The sequence below is a fragment of the Mustelus asterias genome, chromosome 20 (assembly GCF_964213995.1).
Source record: "Mustelus asterias chromosome 20, sMusAst1.hap1.1, whole genome shotgun sequence".
In the NCBI taxonomy this organism is placed as follows: Eukaryota; Metazoa; Chordata; class Chondrichthyes; order Carcharhiniformes; family Triakidae; genus Mustelus; species Mustelus asterias.
In genome coordinates this window covers 26,779,346-26,795,845 of record NC_135820.1, presented here as the reverse complement: position 1 = coordinate 26,795,845, position 16,500 = coordinate 26,779,346, and the positions used below count along the sequence as shown (strand labels likewise).

At 42.2% G+C, this 16,500-nt stretch overlaps 1 protein-coding gene and 1 long non-coding RNA gene across 4 annotated transcripts in view; one reads left to right on the top strand and one right to left on the bottom strand.

Annotated features, from left to right (window-relative positions):
• Window positions 1-16,500, bottom strand: part of gnas (GNAS complex locus) — a 374,151-nt gene that overhangs the window by 228,270 nt on the left and 129,381 nt on the right. The gene's annotated exons all lie outside the window — the stretch shown is intronic.
• LOC144508443 (uncharacterized) overlaps window positions 1-16,500 on the top strand; it is a 54,870-nt gene that overhangs the window by 561 nt on the left and 37,809 nt on the right. The gene's annotated exons all lie outside the window — the stretch shown is intronic.

Sequence of the window (16,500 nt, the reverse complement as noted above, 5' to 3'; positions counted from 1 at the left end):
ATTATTTGGGAGGTTATAGCAGGGCACTTGGAAAATCTCAGTGCAATCAGGCCGAGTCAACATGAAAAAGGGAAATTGTTTTTGACTAACAGAGTTATTTGTAGAAATAGCAAGCAACATGGATAAAGGGTGAAACTATAGCTGTATTTAGACTTCCTTGTCAATTTGACAAGGTGCCACAGCAAAAGTTACCACATAAAATAAGAGTTGGGGGGGGGGGTGTAACATTGGCATTAATAGAGGATTGGTTGGCTAACGGGAAACAATAGGCATGAATGGGTCATTTTCAGGTTGACAAGATGTAACAAGTGGGAATGCAACAGGGATCAGAACTGGAGCCTCAACTATTTACAATCTATATCAATGACTTGGATGACCAAATGTATTGTTGCTAAATTTGCTGATGACACTGAGGCTGGTAAGAAACTAAATTCTAAAGGCGACATAAGGAGTCTGTAAAGGAATATAGGTAGGTTAAATGAGTGGGTACAAATTTGGCAGATAGAGAATGTGGGAAAATGTGAAGTTGTCCATTTTAGTTGGAAGAATAGTAAAGCAACATGTTTTAAATGGAGAGTGACTGCAGAACTCGGATGCAAGGAGATCTAAGTGTCCTGATACATAAATCACAAAGCTAGATGCAGGTACAACAAGTGATTAGGAAGGCAAATGGAATACTGTTGTTAATTGCAAGGGGAATGGAAAATAAAAGTGGCGATGTTTTGCTTGTTGTATAGGGCATTGGTGAGACCACATCGAGAGTACGGTGTACAGTTTTGATCCCCTAATTTAAGAAAGGACATAATTGCATTGGAAGTAGTTCAGAGAAGGTTCACTCAAGTAATTCCTGGGATAGAATCATAGAGTCCTACAGCCATTCGGCCCATCAAGTCTGCACCGATCACAATCCCACCTAGGCCCTGTCCCCATAACCTCATGCATTTACCCTAGCTAGCCCCCCTGACACTAAGGGGCAATTTAGCATGGTCAATCCACCTAACCTGCACATCTTTGGGAGGAACCCGGAGCACCCAGAGGAAACCCACGCTAACACGGGGAGAATGTGCAAACTCCAGATAGACAGTGACCCAAGCCGGGATTCGAACTCAGGACTGCTGTGAGTCAGCTAACCACTGTGTCACCGTGCTGCCCTAGCAGTTAGAACAAACAAAGAACAAAGAACAGTACAGCACAGGAAACAGGCCCTTCGGCCCTCCAAGCCTGTGCCGCTCCTTGGTCCAACTAGACCAATCGTTTGTGTCCCTCCATTCCCAGGCTGCTCATGTGACTATCCAGGTAAGTCTTAAACGATGTCAGCGTGCCTGCCTCCACCACCCTACTTGGCAGCGCATTCCAGGCCCCCACCACCCTCTGTGTAAAAAACGTCCCTCTGATATCTGAGTTATACTTCGCCCCTCTCAGCTTGAGCCCGTGACCCCTCGTGATCGTCACCTCCGACCTGGGAAAAAGCTTCCCACTGTTCACCCTATCTATACCCTTCATAATCTTGTACACCTCTATTAGATCTCCCTTCATTCTCTGTCTTTCCAAGGAGAACAACCCCAGTCTACCCAATCTCTCCTCATAGCTAAGACCTTCCATACCAGGCAACATCCTGGTAAACCTTCTCTGCACTCTCTCTAACGCCTCCACGTCCTTCTGGTAGTGCGGCGACCAGAACTGGACGCAGTACTCCAAATGTGGCCTAACGAGCGTTCTATACAGCTGCATCATCAGACTCCAGCTTTTATACTCTATACCCCGTCCTATAAAGGCAAGCATATCATATGCCTTCTTCACCACATTCTCCACCTGTGTTGCCACCTTCAAGGATTTGTGGACTTGCACACCTAGGTCCCTCTGTGTGTCTATACTCCTGATGACTCTGCCATTTATTGTATAACTCCTCCCTACATTATTTCTTCCAAAATGCATCACTTCGCATTTATCCGGATTAAACTCCATCTGCCACCTCTCCGCCCAATTTTCCAGCCTATTTATATCCTGTTGTATTGCCCGACAATGCTCTTCGCTATCCGCAAGTCCAGCCATCTTCGTGTCATCCACAAACTTGCTGATTACACCAGTTACACCTTCTTCCAAATCATTTATATATATCACAAATAGCAGAGGCCCCAGTACAGAGCCCTGCGGAATACCACTGGTCACAGACCTCCAGCCGGAAAAAGACCCTTCGACCACTACCCTCTGTCTCCTATGGCCAAGCCAGTTCTCCATCCATCTAGCCACTTCTTGTATCCCATGAGCCTTAACCTTCTTAACCAACCTGCCATGTGGGACTTTGTCAAATGCCTTACTGAAATCCATATAGACGACATCCACGGCCCTTCCTTCATCAACCGTTTTTGTCACTTCCTCAAAAAACTCCACCAAATTTGTAAGGCACGATCTCCCTCTTACAAAACCATGCTGTCTGTCACTAATGAGATTGTTCCGTTCTAAATGCACATACATCCTGTCTCTAAGAATCCTCTTTAACAACTTCCCTACCACGGACGTCAAGCTCACCGGCCTATAATTTCCTGGGTTATCCCTGCTACCCTTCTTAAACAACGGGACCACATTCGCTATCCTCCAATCCTCAGGGACCTCACCCATGTCCAAAGAAGCGACAAAGATTTCCGTCAGAGGCCCAGCAATTTCATCTCTCGTCTCCCTGAGCAGTCGAGGATAGATGCCATCAGGCCCTGGGGCTTTGTCAGTTTTAATGTTCCCTAAAAAACCTAACACTTCCTCTCGTAATGGAGATTTTCTCTAACGGGTCAACACCTCCCTCCGAGACACTCCCGGTTAACACGCCCCTCTCCTTCGTGAATACCGATGCAAAGTATTCATTTAGGATCTCCCCTATTCCCTTGGGTTCTAAGCATAATTCCCCTCCTTTGTCCCTGAGAGGTCCGATTTTCTCCCTGACAACTCTTTTGTTCCTAACGTATGAATAGAATGCCTTAGGATTCTCCTTAATCCTGCCTGCCAAGAACATCTCGTGACCTCTTTTTGCCCTTCTACCTCCCCGTTTGAGTTCTTTCCTACTCTCTCTCTATTCCTCCAGAGCTCCATCTGTTTTCAGTTGCCTGGACTTAACGTACGCCTCCCTTTTCATTTTAATCAGATCCTCAATTTCCCTGGTTATCCACGGCTCTCGAATCCTACCTTTCCTATCTTTCCTTTTTACAGGCACATGCCTATCCTGCAGCCTTATCAATAGTTCCTTAAAAGACTCCCACATGCCAGACGCGGACTTACCCTCGAACATCCTCTCCCAATCAACATCCACCAATTTCTGCCTAATCCGGCTATAGTCAGCCTTCCCCCAGTTATCTAATGAGAAACGATTGGACAGGCTGGACCTATATCAATTGGAGTTTATTGAAACATGTGAGATCCTGAGAGGACTTGACAGGTGAATACTGAAAGGATGTTCCCCTTATGGGAGAGACTAGAACTAGGAGAAACAGTTTAAAAATGAGTCTCCCATTTAAGATGGAGATGATGAGAATTCTTTTCTCTGGGAGTAATGAGTCTCCAGAGAGAAGTGGAGGCAGGGAAATTGAATATTTCAAGGCAAAGATAGACTCTTGTTAGTCAAGCGAGTCAAACGGTATCAGAGGTACACAGGAAGGTGGCATTTAGGCTACAATGAGATGAGCTATGATCTTATTGAATGGGAGAGCAGGCTCAAAGTGCCAAATGGCCTGATCCTAATTCATAGGTTCAAATGCTTGAGACGAGCGATTCTAATTCAACTAATTTTCATGCTAAGGTTTACAAGGGTACTACTCCAAGCATTCCTGTAAACTATGGTATATTTTTCTGTGTTTGCAAACTTGCTAGCATGATCAGTCATATTTTCATCTCTGACTTGTTGCAATGTTCTTTTCACAGCTGACACTGTGTACTAATTTTCAAAATACAAAGTGCTTGTGTTAATAGCCACAATCTGTATTTGAAAACAAGTAGTTTTATTCAATTTATTTGCACAATTGCCTTATGCATAGATTCATAGTACATTTTGTATTATTTTTACATCGAAAATCACAAACTGACATTAGAAGTCGAACTAAGGACTGACAGGGGAAAATAAAATTAGCCAACATTTTATTTAAAACAATGCCATTTAGAAAAAATTAAATATGATAATTTGCTCAGAATGCTACATGATAAAGTTGTTTGTTCCAAGATGGTGGGTATTGATGAGAAAGAATTAGTTATTATGATGAAAATAATATTATAGTAGTATCCTCAAGGTTGTTGGCCACTTTTCTGGGAAGAAAATTCCACCCCTCGACTTGAAGCTACTAACATAGGAGCTAAGAGAGTTGGAGACGTATTGGAATGTTTGTGACTGCAGCAGGACCCACTGATAACCAAATTAAATGTTTTTTTCCCTTCTCTTCTTGAGGCTGGGATGCAGTAACATAATGTTCACTTAGCTTAAGGACTTGTAACTCTAAGTCTAACAATGCAGTTTGTGCATGAAACGAGTTGTCGTGATATGCAACTATTAAAGTTGCTGGTTAGAGTATGGTTCTCTGAGCATCTAGTCTTTCACTTTCTCAATAAAGTGACAATTCTTGTGTGACTTTAGACAAGGAGATAGTATCACCCAATATGCACGTTTTAAAATAATCACCACTGGGCAGTTCTAAAAGCAGTAAGAAGTTTAACAACACCAGGTTAAAGTCCAACAGGTTTATTTGGTAGCAAAAGCCACACAAGCTTTCGGAGCTCAAGCCCCTTCTTCAGGTGAGTGGGAATTCTGTTCACAAACAGAGCTTATAAAGACACAGACTCAATTTACATGAATAATGGTTGGAATGCGAATACTTACAACTAATCAAGTCTTTAAGAAACAAAACAATGTGAGTGGAGAGAGCATCAAGACAGGCTAAAAAGATGTGTATTGTCTCCAGACAAGACAGCCAGTGAAACTCTGCAGGTCCACGCAACTGTGGGAGTTACAAATAGTGTGACATGAACCCAATATCCCGGTTGAGGCCGTTCTCGTGTGTGCGGAACTTGGCTATCAGTTTCTGCTCAGCGACTCTGCGCTGTCGTGTGTTGCGAAGGCCGCCTTGGAGAACGCTTACCCGAATATCAGAGGCCGAATGCCCGTGACCGCTGAAGTGCTCCCCAACAGGAAGAGAACAGTCTTGCCTGGTGATTGTCGAGCGGTGTTCATTCATCCGTTGTCGCAGCGTCTGCATAGTTTCCCCAATGTACCATGCCTCGGGACATCCTTTCTTGCAGCGTATCAGGTAGACAACGTTGGCCGAATTGCAAGAGTATGTACCGTGTACCTGGTGGATGGTGTTCTCACGTGAGATGATGGCATCTGTGTCGATGATCCGGCACGTCTTGCTGAGGTTGCTGTGGCAGGGTTGTGTGGTGTCATGGTCACTGTTCTCCTGAAGGCTGGGTAGTTTGCTGCGGACAATGGTCTGTTTGAGGTTGTGCGGTTGTTTGAAGGCAAGAAGTGGGGATGGCCTTGGCGAGATGTTCGTTTTCATCAATGACATGTTGAAGGCTCCGGAGGAGATGCCGTAGCTTCTCCGCTCCGGGGAAGTACTGGACAACGAAGGGTACTCTGTCCACTGTGTCCCGTGTTTGTCTTCTGAGGAGGTCGGTGCGGTTTTTCGCTGTGGCGCGTTGGAACTGTTGATCAATGAGTCGAGCGCCATATCCTGTTCTTATGAGGCTTCATGTCACACTATTTGTAACTCCCACAGTTGCGTGGACCTGCAGAGTTTCACTTGCTGTCTTGTCTGTCTTTTTAGCCTGTCTTGATGCTCTCTCCACTCACATTGTTTTGTTTCTTAAAGACTTGATTAGTTGTAAGTATTCGCATTCCAACCATTATTCATGTAAATTGAGTCTGTGTCTTTATAAGCTCTGTTTGTGAACAGAATTCCCACTCACCTGAAGAAGGGGCTTAGAGCTCCGAAAGCTTGTGTGGCTTTTGCTACCAAATAAACCTGTTGGACTTTAACCTGGTGTTGTTAAACTTCTTACTGTGTTTACCCCAGTCCAACGCCGGCATCTCCACATCAGTTCTAAAAGTACAGGACCTCCCACTGATTTTCCTGCACCACCACCCCCCACACCGCTCCCAGTCTAACACTATTATAGTGCACCAATAGACTAGTTAAGGAAGCATACATTCAGGTTTGAACTTGCAACCTATCTCACCTTATAGCTCAGAACTAGACTCTATGGTCTACTGAGCCACCAGTCAAACTCAGTGATACATTAATACATCGTATAAAAATCCTTTTCTGAATCTGCATAAAAGCAGCAGGATAGTAATTAATTGTTTGTAATTTCAAAAAATAATTGTATCACCTACCATCATGTAGATGCTGACTTGTACAGAGGTATATTTCCAAAACCCACTGGTACCTCGCCATGTGGCTATTCTTTATTTCCAAGCCTTGAAAGGCTATTGAAACATGAGTGCCATGGCTGAGTCCAAGTCTCTTCTCACCCAGATCACGGAATACTGATAAGATGTAGGAATCCTGATTTATTTTGACAACCCCTCAGGGTCAACTGTAGAATCCCAAATTACTCTCCTGACTGTGATCAACTAATTCAATATAAGCTAAAAATGAATCCACATGTTAAGCCAAATATTTCTAGAAACATAGCACATGTTAGCAATGCATGCCATTATTAATCCACAAATTGGCCAACAGATTCAGGGGATGAAAAGATATTCTACGAGATGTGCATCTCCAGAGTTTGCTGGTCAATTTGCACTATTCTGTTGCTGTCTTACACAAATAGCATCTCAGCCTTAGCCTCAATTATTTTAAAGAAACAGATTTTTACCTTAATACTTCTTCTGTGTCATAGAGTGTATTACCCATTATATGTAGAAACTATATTAAGATTAGGAGAATCCCTACCAAACTTTAGGACTTGTGCATGTAACGATCAGGCTGTAGTCTAACTGATCACTGTTAATTAACAGCACAATGTACCCTTTTAAAAATATAATTGTTTGTACAAAGCCAATCAATCGCTCCAGAAAAGGAACAATTTAAACTACCTTCTATTCTGCTCCACCTCCTCCAGCCCCTTCTCCAACTATATAATCCATTACATTTCTGCCCCTCTTCAGTTTTGAAGAGTCATATGGACTCAAAACATTAACTCTGTTTCTCTTTCCACAGATGCTGCCAGACCTACATCCAGCATTTTCTGTTTTTATTTCAGATTTTCAATATCCGCAGTATTTTGCTTTAAACTAGAGTTTCATTCTTACAACAAATTATTTTTAGAGGTTAACAATTTCCATTTTTTAATTAATTTACTTTTACTGTGTCTCTGCTATCTAGATCCATTTTTTTCCTCCTCTATTTCTGTTTCTTTAACTGATATGACTCGTTCCTTTGATTTGTTCTCAATGCTTAAATCTCATTGTTTGAGGAGATACTGTTGGTCCTGTCATTCACTACGATTCTAGATCCCTCGTTGCCCTCACAGCACCATCATCAGCACTTCCAGCAAATTACAGTGCAGCTGCTGGGGAAAATAAATCTTACGAAGGGCGTGCAATCTAGCAGGATGCAACTTTACTCCTGAGCTCAACAGAGTACTTTCATTTATAATAGGTTGACATTATTTGCCAGTCAGGTTTCCACCCCTGTCATAGTACAGAAACAGTTCTCAAAGTCACAAATGACAGCCTATATGAACATACAAATATGTAGAAACAGTAGGACATTCAGCCCCTCGAGGCTGCTCCGTCATTATCACCCTTGTAAACTGTGACTGTAAACTTGAACGATCTGTAGCTACTGACACAGTTGACCACACCATCCTCCTCCAACACCTCCCGTCTGCTGAGTGGGACTTCTCTCGCCTGGTTCCATCCTTATTTATCTGACTGTAACTAGAGAACCACTTGCAATATTTTCTCTTCCTGATCTCTGGTGTCCCCACGGATCTATCCTTAAACCCCTTCCATTTCTCATTTACATACTGTCCTTTGGTGACATCATCCAGAGGCACAGCATGAGCTTTCACAAACAATGTTAACACCTAGCTCTACCTCACCACCATCTCTCTCGACTCCTCCACTATTGCTAAATTATCAGACAGTATCTGATGAGCAGAAATTTCCTCTATTTAACTATTTGGAAACTGAAGTAATTGTTTTCCATCCCTGCTCCAAACTTAATTCCCTTGGCTAGCAACTCCATCTCTCTCCCTGGTAACAGTCTGAGATTGAGCCAGTCTGTTTGCAACCTAGCTGTTACTTTTGACACTGAGATGAGCTTCTGATCTTATATTCGTGCCATCACTAAAGCCCCCATAACATTACCTGACCTTGCTCCATTCTCAGCTCATCTACTGCTGAAACTAGGCCATTCCAATATTCCTGGCTGGTCTCCCACATTCTACCTTCAGTAAACTTGAGGTCATCCAAAGCTCTGCTGCCCGTGTCTTAACTCACACCAAGTCCTGTTCCCCTATCACTCCTGTGTTCTCTGAGCTACATTGGCTCCCAGTCAAGCGACATCTTGATTTAAAAATTCTCACCCATGTTTTCAAATCCCTCTATGCTCTTGGCCCTCCCTATCCCTTAAAACGCGAGGAATTGGGACTAGCTTAATGGTAAAAACTGGGCAGCATGGACAAGTTGGGCCAAAGGGCCTGTTTCCATGCTGTAAAGCTCTATGACTCTATCTCCAGCAGCCCCACAACTTTACAAGATATCTGAGCTCTTCTAATTCTGGTCTTTTGTGCTTCCCTAATTTTAATTGATCCAATATTTGTGGCTGTGAGTTCACAAAGCTCTGGAAACCCTCCCTGCACCTCACTTGCCTCCCTTAAGACACTGTTTAAAACCTCTCTCTTTTGGTGACCTGACCTAATATCTCTTTATGTGGTTCTGTTCGTTTAATAATGCTTGTGTGAAGTGCCTTGGGACATTGTATTACAATAAAGACACATACAAGTTATTTCTGCTCAATCACCAACTTCTCTTTCCATCTTCAATGTATCAAATACTCAAAGTTGGTTAGACTCCTTGCCAAACTAGTGATTTTACATTGGTCAACCAGCAGCCGTAGTCAAGACTGTAAAAACATCACATATAATACGTATTCTATGTGCTAGAATGTGTTTAATGACATGACACACAACTGTACATTTGCAAATGACATAAGCTAGAAGATCCCAACATCAATGATGAACTCATGAGTGCAATGGATGACCTCACTCAGTTACACTGGATAATTATTGATGAAAAACAATGAACACAACACTTATTTGAAATAGAAAATTGCTTTAGTCAAGAAATTCTGTTTGGATTATAAACTTTCAGGCAGAATATTCGCATTGAATAGTAAACAGAATTAAATATTGCAAGACAAATACTTTTTAATTAAAGGACAAAGTAATATAATTCCCTCAAATGCTTGATTAGATAAGCTGTTTCCTGGTAAAATTACAGAAATAACTCCCCAAAGCATCGATCACAGATACCAATATCAATTTTCTTTTTGGGAAATTCAGCTTTGACATTAATTCGTAAAACCAGAGGTTTTTATTAGGATTCTTGAAAGAAATGCTATGACCAACTGAAAACTTTTTAGAAACAGCTTTATAAGACCCTCGTCAGACCCCACTTGGAGTACTGTGCTCAGTTCTGGTCGCCTCATTACAGGAGGGATATGGAAATGATTGAAAGGGTCCAGAGAAGATTTACAAGGATGTTGTCTGGATTGGTTGGCATGCCTTATGAGGATAGGCTGAGGGAGCTCGGTCTTTTCTCCTTGGAGAGACAAAGGATGAGAGGTGACCTGATAGAGGTGTACAAGATGTTGAGAGGTATAGATTGGGTGGATTCTCGGAGGCTTTTTCCCAGGGCTGAAATGGCTGCTATGAGAGGACACAGGTTTAAGGTGCTGGGGAGTAGGTACAGAGGAGGTGTCAGGGGTAAGTTTTTCACTCAGAGGGTGGTGGGTGAGTGGAATCGGCTGCTGTCAGTGGTGGTGGAGGCAAACTCAATAGGGTCTTTTAAGAGACTTCTGGATGAGTACATGGGCCTTAATAGGATTGAGGGTTATAGGTAAGCCTATATGTAAGCCTAGGTAGGTAGGGACATGACCAGCGCAACTTGTGGGCCGAAGGGCCTGTTTGTGCTGTATTTTTTCTATGTTCTATGTTCTAAAGTGATTTGAAGGTACTATACAACACAACTAAAAAGTTGTTCAAATTGTTTGAAAAATGTGTTTTGATCAATACAATTTCCCAAGCATCCAATTACACTATCAGACTGAATTAGTTCAGTGTGTGTATTAGAATGTCAGTGTGTGTGCATTAGAATGTATGCTGGCATCTAGTCAAGAAGTTTTCACTTTATTTTTTTCTGACATGTCAATCTGTTGTCAAATATAAATAAGACTATCATTCCAACAGTTGAAAGAAATCACAATATTTCAACCCAATATTAATTGTATTAATTTTTGCATTGTTTCATCTGTTGGAACTCCAAATGTATATTCATGTGTATTCAATGTAGGTAAACTGAGTACATCTCAAGCCAGAGGTAAGTACATACATGCACCTTATTGATACAGTTTGTAATGTTGCAAAATATTTGCCGTATGCTGAATTGCAACAGTAAACAGAGACTATGAGAAAATTGGTAACAAACTGCCACTAAATATAATGCACTCCAGTGTTCTTACATTTCGGAATTTTAAATATATATTTTGGGGAAATAGATTTCTAAAGATAAACTGCTGCAATTAATACAGGAGGCATACATGACATTTATAAGGATGCAAATGAGAATTCAATGTCTTTTCAGATTATCTAGAATTTTACAGCACCAGACCATTTGGCCCCACAAGTCCATTCAATCGCAAGGCAGAAATATTACTTTGTATTTCTTTCTCCCTCATGTACTTGTCCAGCTTCCTATTCTATTCCTTTCTCCCTCATGTACTTGTCCAGCTTCCCACTAAATGCATCTGCTAAATTATCTCATCCATTTGACATGGTGGCAAAGCTCCACATTCTTGCGAGTTTCTGGGTAAAGAGGTTTCCCCCAAATCCCTTCCTACATTTAATGGTGATTTTCTTATATTTTGTCTTCCCCACAAGTGGAAACTTGTTCTCTATTTCTACCCGTCAATCCCCTTCATCAAAAAAAATAGTCTTATTAAGAAAAGAGCCCCAACCTATCCAGTATTTCCTGATAATTGTACCGCCTTGGCTCTGGTATCATCCTTGTCAGTATTTATTTCTATCCAGCGGCTCTTTAATAAAAGAATAAAGTTGGAACTTGTATAGCCTACATTTAATGGCATCGGTCAGCTTTCAACACCCAGCAAATATTCACCTTGGACAATTACTGGACGTCAAGTGAGAATAATTATAATTGTGCACTGTCATTTTATACAGGCTTTAGACTCTATCTCACTATGTTACAGTTAACTGAACCACCAAAATTAATGACAATATTGTACTTTAAGTTATATAAAAAACTAAGCTTTCAAGTCAGTTATTTACTTAGGTTTCAAGTGTCCTGTTACTAACACAAATGCCTATATCTAGGTACAAAGTCCTCTTGCGCATCACTGGAAAGAATATTATTGATTACAAAGAAAGGAAAGCAAAAATGTATTCTAAACTAATCCTCTGCAACGTATTAACTCCAAACATAACACTAAAAGGCCACTCCACTCATCAAGCCCATTACAACCGCGCACACACAAAGATAGAGTTGCAGAGCAGTTTAAACAAATAAGTTGTATTAATGTTTCAGAATTGCCTACATAAGGACCGGCCACAATCTAAAACCAGAATGAACATCAATAACAAGGAATGTGTGACAATATCCAACAGAGTCACTCGGAATTTAAATATATGGGCCTAAAAGGCAGGCTTACTGGTAAAAATTGAAATGGGCTGAACAAAGGAATCCAAAAATAGATACTAATAACTTTTGGCTAGTTCAACATATGTTAAAAGTTAATAAGATAAGACATTTTGAGATGGTTTATTCAATCAACCCAAACACAATAATATGACCCATCCTTGTGACTAAAAGTTAAAAAGGAACTATGAGCACAGCTAGAGGCTATTACAAGTCACTTGGAGAGCCACTGAAAAGCAGCAACCCGAAGATTGCCTTGGAAGGGGACAAAGTGGGGTAGGAATTGCAATTAGATTTTTGCCTCCACTTTAGTCTAAATACACCCTCCCAGCAATGGCATGTTAAAACATCAGATGCTTCAGTTGCCCTCTGCCAGGGTACCCAACAATCCTCGGAAAAATGAAGGGAGTAGCTGGAAAACCACCCACATAAAATTTCATGTCACAGGGAAATCTAAGGCATTCCAATATGGACTGAATCCTGATACAATTGATCTCTTCCTTTTTTCCTTTCCTTGCACCCAGGGCAAGGAAAATGTATTCTTACATTTTTCTTAATAGGTCGCATGTGGAATTTCTTACTAGTAATGTAGAACCTAGACTGCACTTTTTGACTTGCACCACACCTCAATGCACTCAAAACTTGAATGTGGCTTGTCAACACAGTAATACAACAAATTACTAAAGTAATATGCAAAACAGACATGATAAACATACTTTACCAATACTGAAAGGCATAGGCCTTGATTTTTTTATTAATTTAATTTTTAAATTCATTTGTGGGACATGGCCATCGCTGGCTGGCTCACATTTAGTGCCCATCCCTCGTTGCCCTTGTTCAGAGGGCAGTCGAGAGTCAACCACATTGCTGTGTCTCTGGAGTTGTATGAAGGCCAGACCACGTAAGGACAGCAGATTTCCTTCCCTAAAGGACATTAGTGAACCAGATGGGTTTTTCCAACAATTGACAATAGTTTAATAGTCATCAGTAGATTCTTAATTCCAGATTTTATTTCATGGAATTCAAATTCCACCATCTGCCATGGCAGGATTCGAACCAAGGTTTCCAGAACATTAGCTGAGCATCTGGATCAGTAGTGTAGCGATAATACCACTAGGCCATCGCCTCGTATGATATTTCCCATTACTTCACTAGCAGTACAAGTAATATCGACCTGTTTCCAAAATCTCATATTCCCAGTTATAAGGATTTTTTCCATCCAAACTCTCAATGGTGGACCTATAGTTTGCATTTTATCTAATTATTCCTTGATCTTGAGACCTTCCTTTTTCTTAAATAAAATATTTCCCCTCCCCTTTCCTTATTTCCCACAGTAGTCTGTTTGCTGTTGGGCAGGGATAATGAAGTAGGAAGGATAATATAAGTCAGCATAGTGAATGACCTGGAGGAGAACTTGCAGGTGGTAGTGTTCCCGTGCACCTGTCCTTCCAGATGGTACAGGTCATGAGTTTGGAAGATGCTGTTGAAAGAGCCTTGATGTGTTGCTGTAGTCCGTCTTGAAGATGTTACATACTGCAGCCACTCTGCGCTGGAAGGGAGTGAATGTTTAAGCTAGTGGGAGGAATGATAATCACGCTTTGTCAAGTTTATTGCGTGTTATTAGAGCTGCACTTAACCAGGCAGGTGAATAGTCTTACATTGCACCCCTGTGGCCTTGTGGATAGTGGACAGGCTTTGTGGAGTCCAAAGGCCACAGAATTTCCAATCTCTGAGCTGCTCTTGTAACCATTGTATTTATGTGCCCAGTCCAGCCAAGTTTCTAGCCAATGGTAACCGCCGCCAGAATGTTAATGTTATTGGAAGTCAAGAGGAGGTGATTGGATTCCTTCTTGTTGGATATGGTCATTGCCTGGCAAATGTGACGCAAATGTTACTTGTCACTCATCAGCCCAAACCTGAATGTTGTCGAGGGCTTGCTGCATGCCAGTATGGACTCGCTTCATCAATTGAGGAATTGCAAATGGAGTTGAAGGAACATCCCAACTTTTGAGTTTCTTTGGAGGGAAGGTCACTGATGAAGCAGCTGAAGATGGTTGGGCCAAGAACACTACCCTGAGGAAATCCTGCAGCAATGTCTTGAGGCTGAGACTTGGTCTGCAACAAACATAGCCATTGCCAGCTAGTGAGAGTTTTCCCACTGAGTCCCATTGATTTCAAATTTGCTCAGGCTCCTTGATGCCACACTAAGTTAAATGTTGCCTTGATGTATTTGCCTCACTTCTGGAATTCAGTCCTTTTATCCATGTTGGACCAAGACTGCCATGAGATCTAGGGCTGAGTGATCCTTATAAAATCCAAACTGAGCTCCAGTGAGCAAGTCACTGGTGAATAAGTGCCACTCATTCTGTCAACATCACCTTCCATCACATCGGTGATGACTGGGAGTAGGCTGGTGTGGCTGTAATTGGTGGGTCCTTTTTTGTGAACAGGACGTACTTGAGCAATTTTCCACTCTGGGTGGATCATAGAAATCATAGAAATCATAGAAACCCTACAGTGCAGAAGGAGGCCATTCGGCCCATCGAGTCTGCACCGACCACAATCCCACCCCACATATTTACCCTCTAACCTACGCATCCCAGGACTCTAAGGGGCAATTTTTAACCTGGCCAATCAACCTAACCCGCACATCTTTGGACTGTGGGAGGAAACCGGAGCACCCGGAGGAAACCCACGCAGACACGAGGAGAATGTGCAAACTCCACACAGACAGTGACCCGAGCCGGGAATCGAACCCGGGACCCTGGAGCTGTGAAGCAGCAGTGCTAACCACTGTGCTACCGTGCCGCCCATATCAGTCTTGTAGCTGTACTGTAAAGGATATCAGTCTTGTAGCTGTACTGGAACAGCTTGGCTACAGGAGCAACTGGTCCTGGAGCATAAGTCTGCAGCACAATAGCTGGAGTGTTCCCAGGACCATAGCCTTTGCCATATACAATGCACTCAGCTATTTCTTGCTGTGTTTTTTTTTAGGTATGTCTGGTGCTGAACCTTCACATCTTATCGAACCAAGTTTGATCCTTTGGCTTGATGTTAGAATAAGGGTTATGACAGGCCATGAGGCTATAGATTGTAGAGGAATACAATTCTGCTGCTGATGTTCTACAATGCCTCATTCATGCCCAGTTTCGAATTGCTAGATCTGTTGTGAATCTAACCCATTTAGCACACAGCATGATGGTATCCTCTGGGTGAAGATCATACAGTGTATTGGGGAGGACAAGGTCAAATAGGATTTTCCCTCTTGTTGGTTCTATCACCATCTGCTATAGGCCCAGTTTAACAGCTATATTTGTCTGGACATATGCTACTCTTGCTCATGGAAGGCCCCTTCCTAAAGTACACATTCTGTGTCCTTGCAACCCTCAATGCATCTTCCAACTATGTTCAAAATGGAGGAGTACTGATTCAGCAGCTGAAGGAGTGCAGTAGATAGTTTCCTTGCCCATTGTTAACCTGATGCTATGAGACTTCATAGGATCCAAAGTAAATGTGAAGGACTCCCAGGGCCACTCCCTCCTGACTCAGTTTATACCACAGTGCCACCACTTCTGGTAGGTCTGTCCTGCCTACGGGACAGGACATTGCCAAGGATGGTGAAGGAGGTGTCTCTGACATTGAGTCTGTTAGTATGACTTTTTTTTCCCACGAGATACGGGCATCGCCGTCAAGGCCAGCATTTGTTGCTCACCCCTAATTAACCTGATATTGGCCAGACCAAGTAAGGACGGCAGATTTCCTTCCCTGAAGGACGTAATGAATTAGATGGATTTTTACACCAACAATAGTTTCATGTCACCATTAGGGAGACTAGCTTTACATTTCAAATTTATTAATTGAATTTGGATTCCACCAGCTTTGGTGATAAGATTTGATGTCCTCAGAGAATTAACCTGGTCTCCCCATAAATCTGTCAGGTTGTTCTGGACTAGGCTGTGGGACAGCTCTCCCAATTTTGGCACAAGTCCTCAGAAGGTATAAGGACTTTGTGGGGTAAACTGGACTGTGACTACTTTGACCTGTCAATGCTGGGTAGCCCTTCGGTTTTATTATTATGGTTTTGTGCAGCAATCTTATACAACTATCTGGCTTGCTAGGTCAGCAGAGAGAGAGAGTTAAGAGTTAACCACCTTGCTCTGCATCTGGAGTCACATGAAGGTCAGACCAAGTAAGGACAGCAGGTTTCCTTCCCTAATGGATTTTAGTGAAAGAGAGGATCATAGAGCAATCTGGTAGCTTCATGGTCACCGTTACTGATACTAGTCTTCTGTTGCAGATTTTACTTATCTAATTGAATTTAAATTTTGAGCTAGCATGGTAGGATTTGAACGCATATTTCTGTTGCATTAGTTCAGGCATCTGGACACTTAGTTCAATAACATAACCAGCATACTACCATATCTTCAACTTCAGCTTTTACATACCGCCCTTTCCCACACCCTTCCTTCTCACCCCCACCACTGGTCTCGGCTTCACACTCTCAAGTGCCTTCTAAACACCTCAAGACTTCTAGCTCCTCTAGAACCTTTCGTGAGGAGCGGTGTCACAGAAGTAGGCTTTGA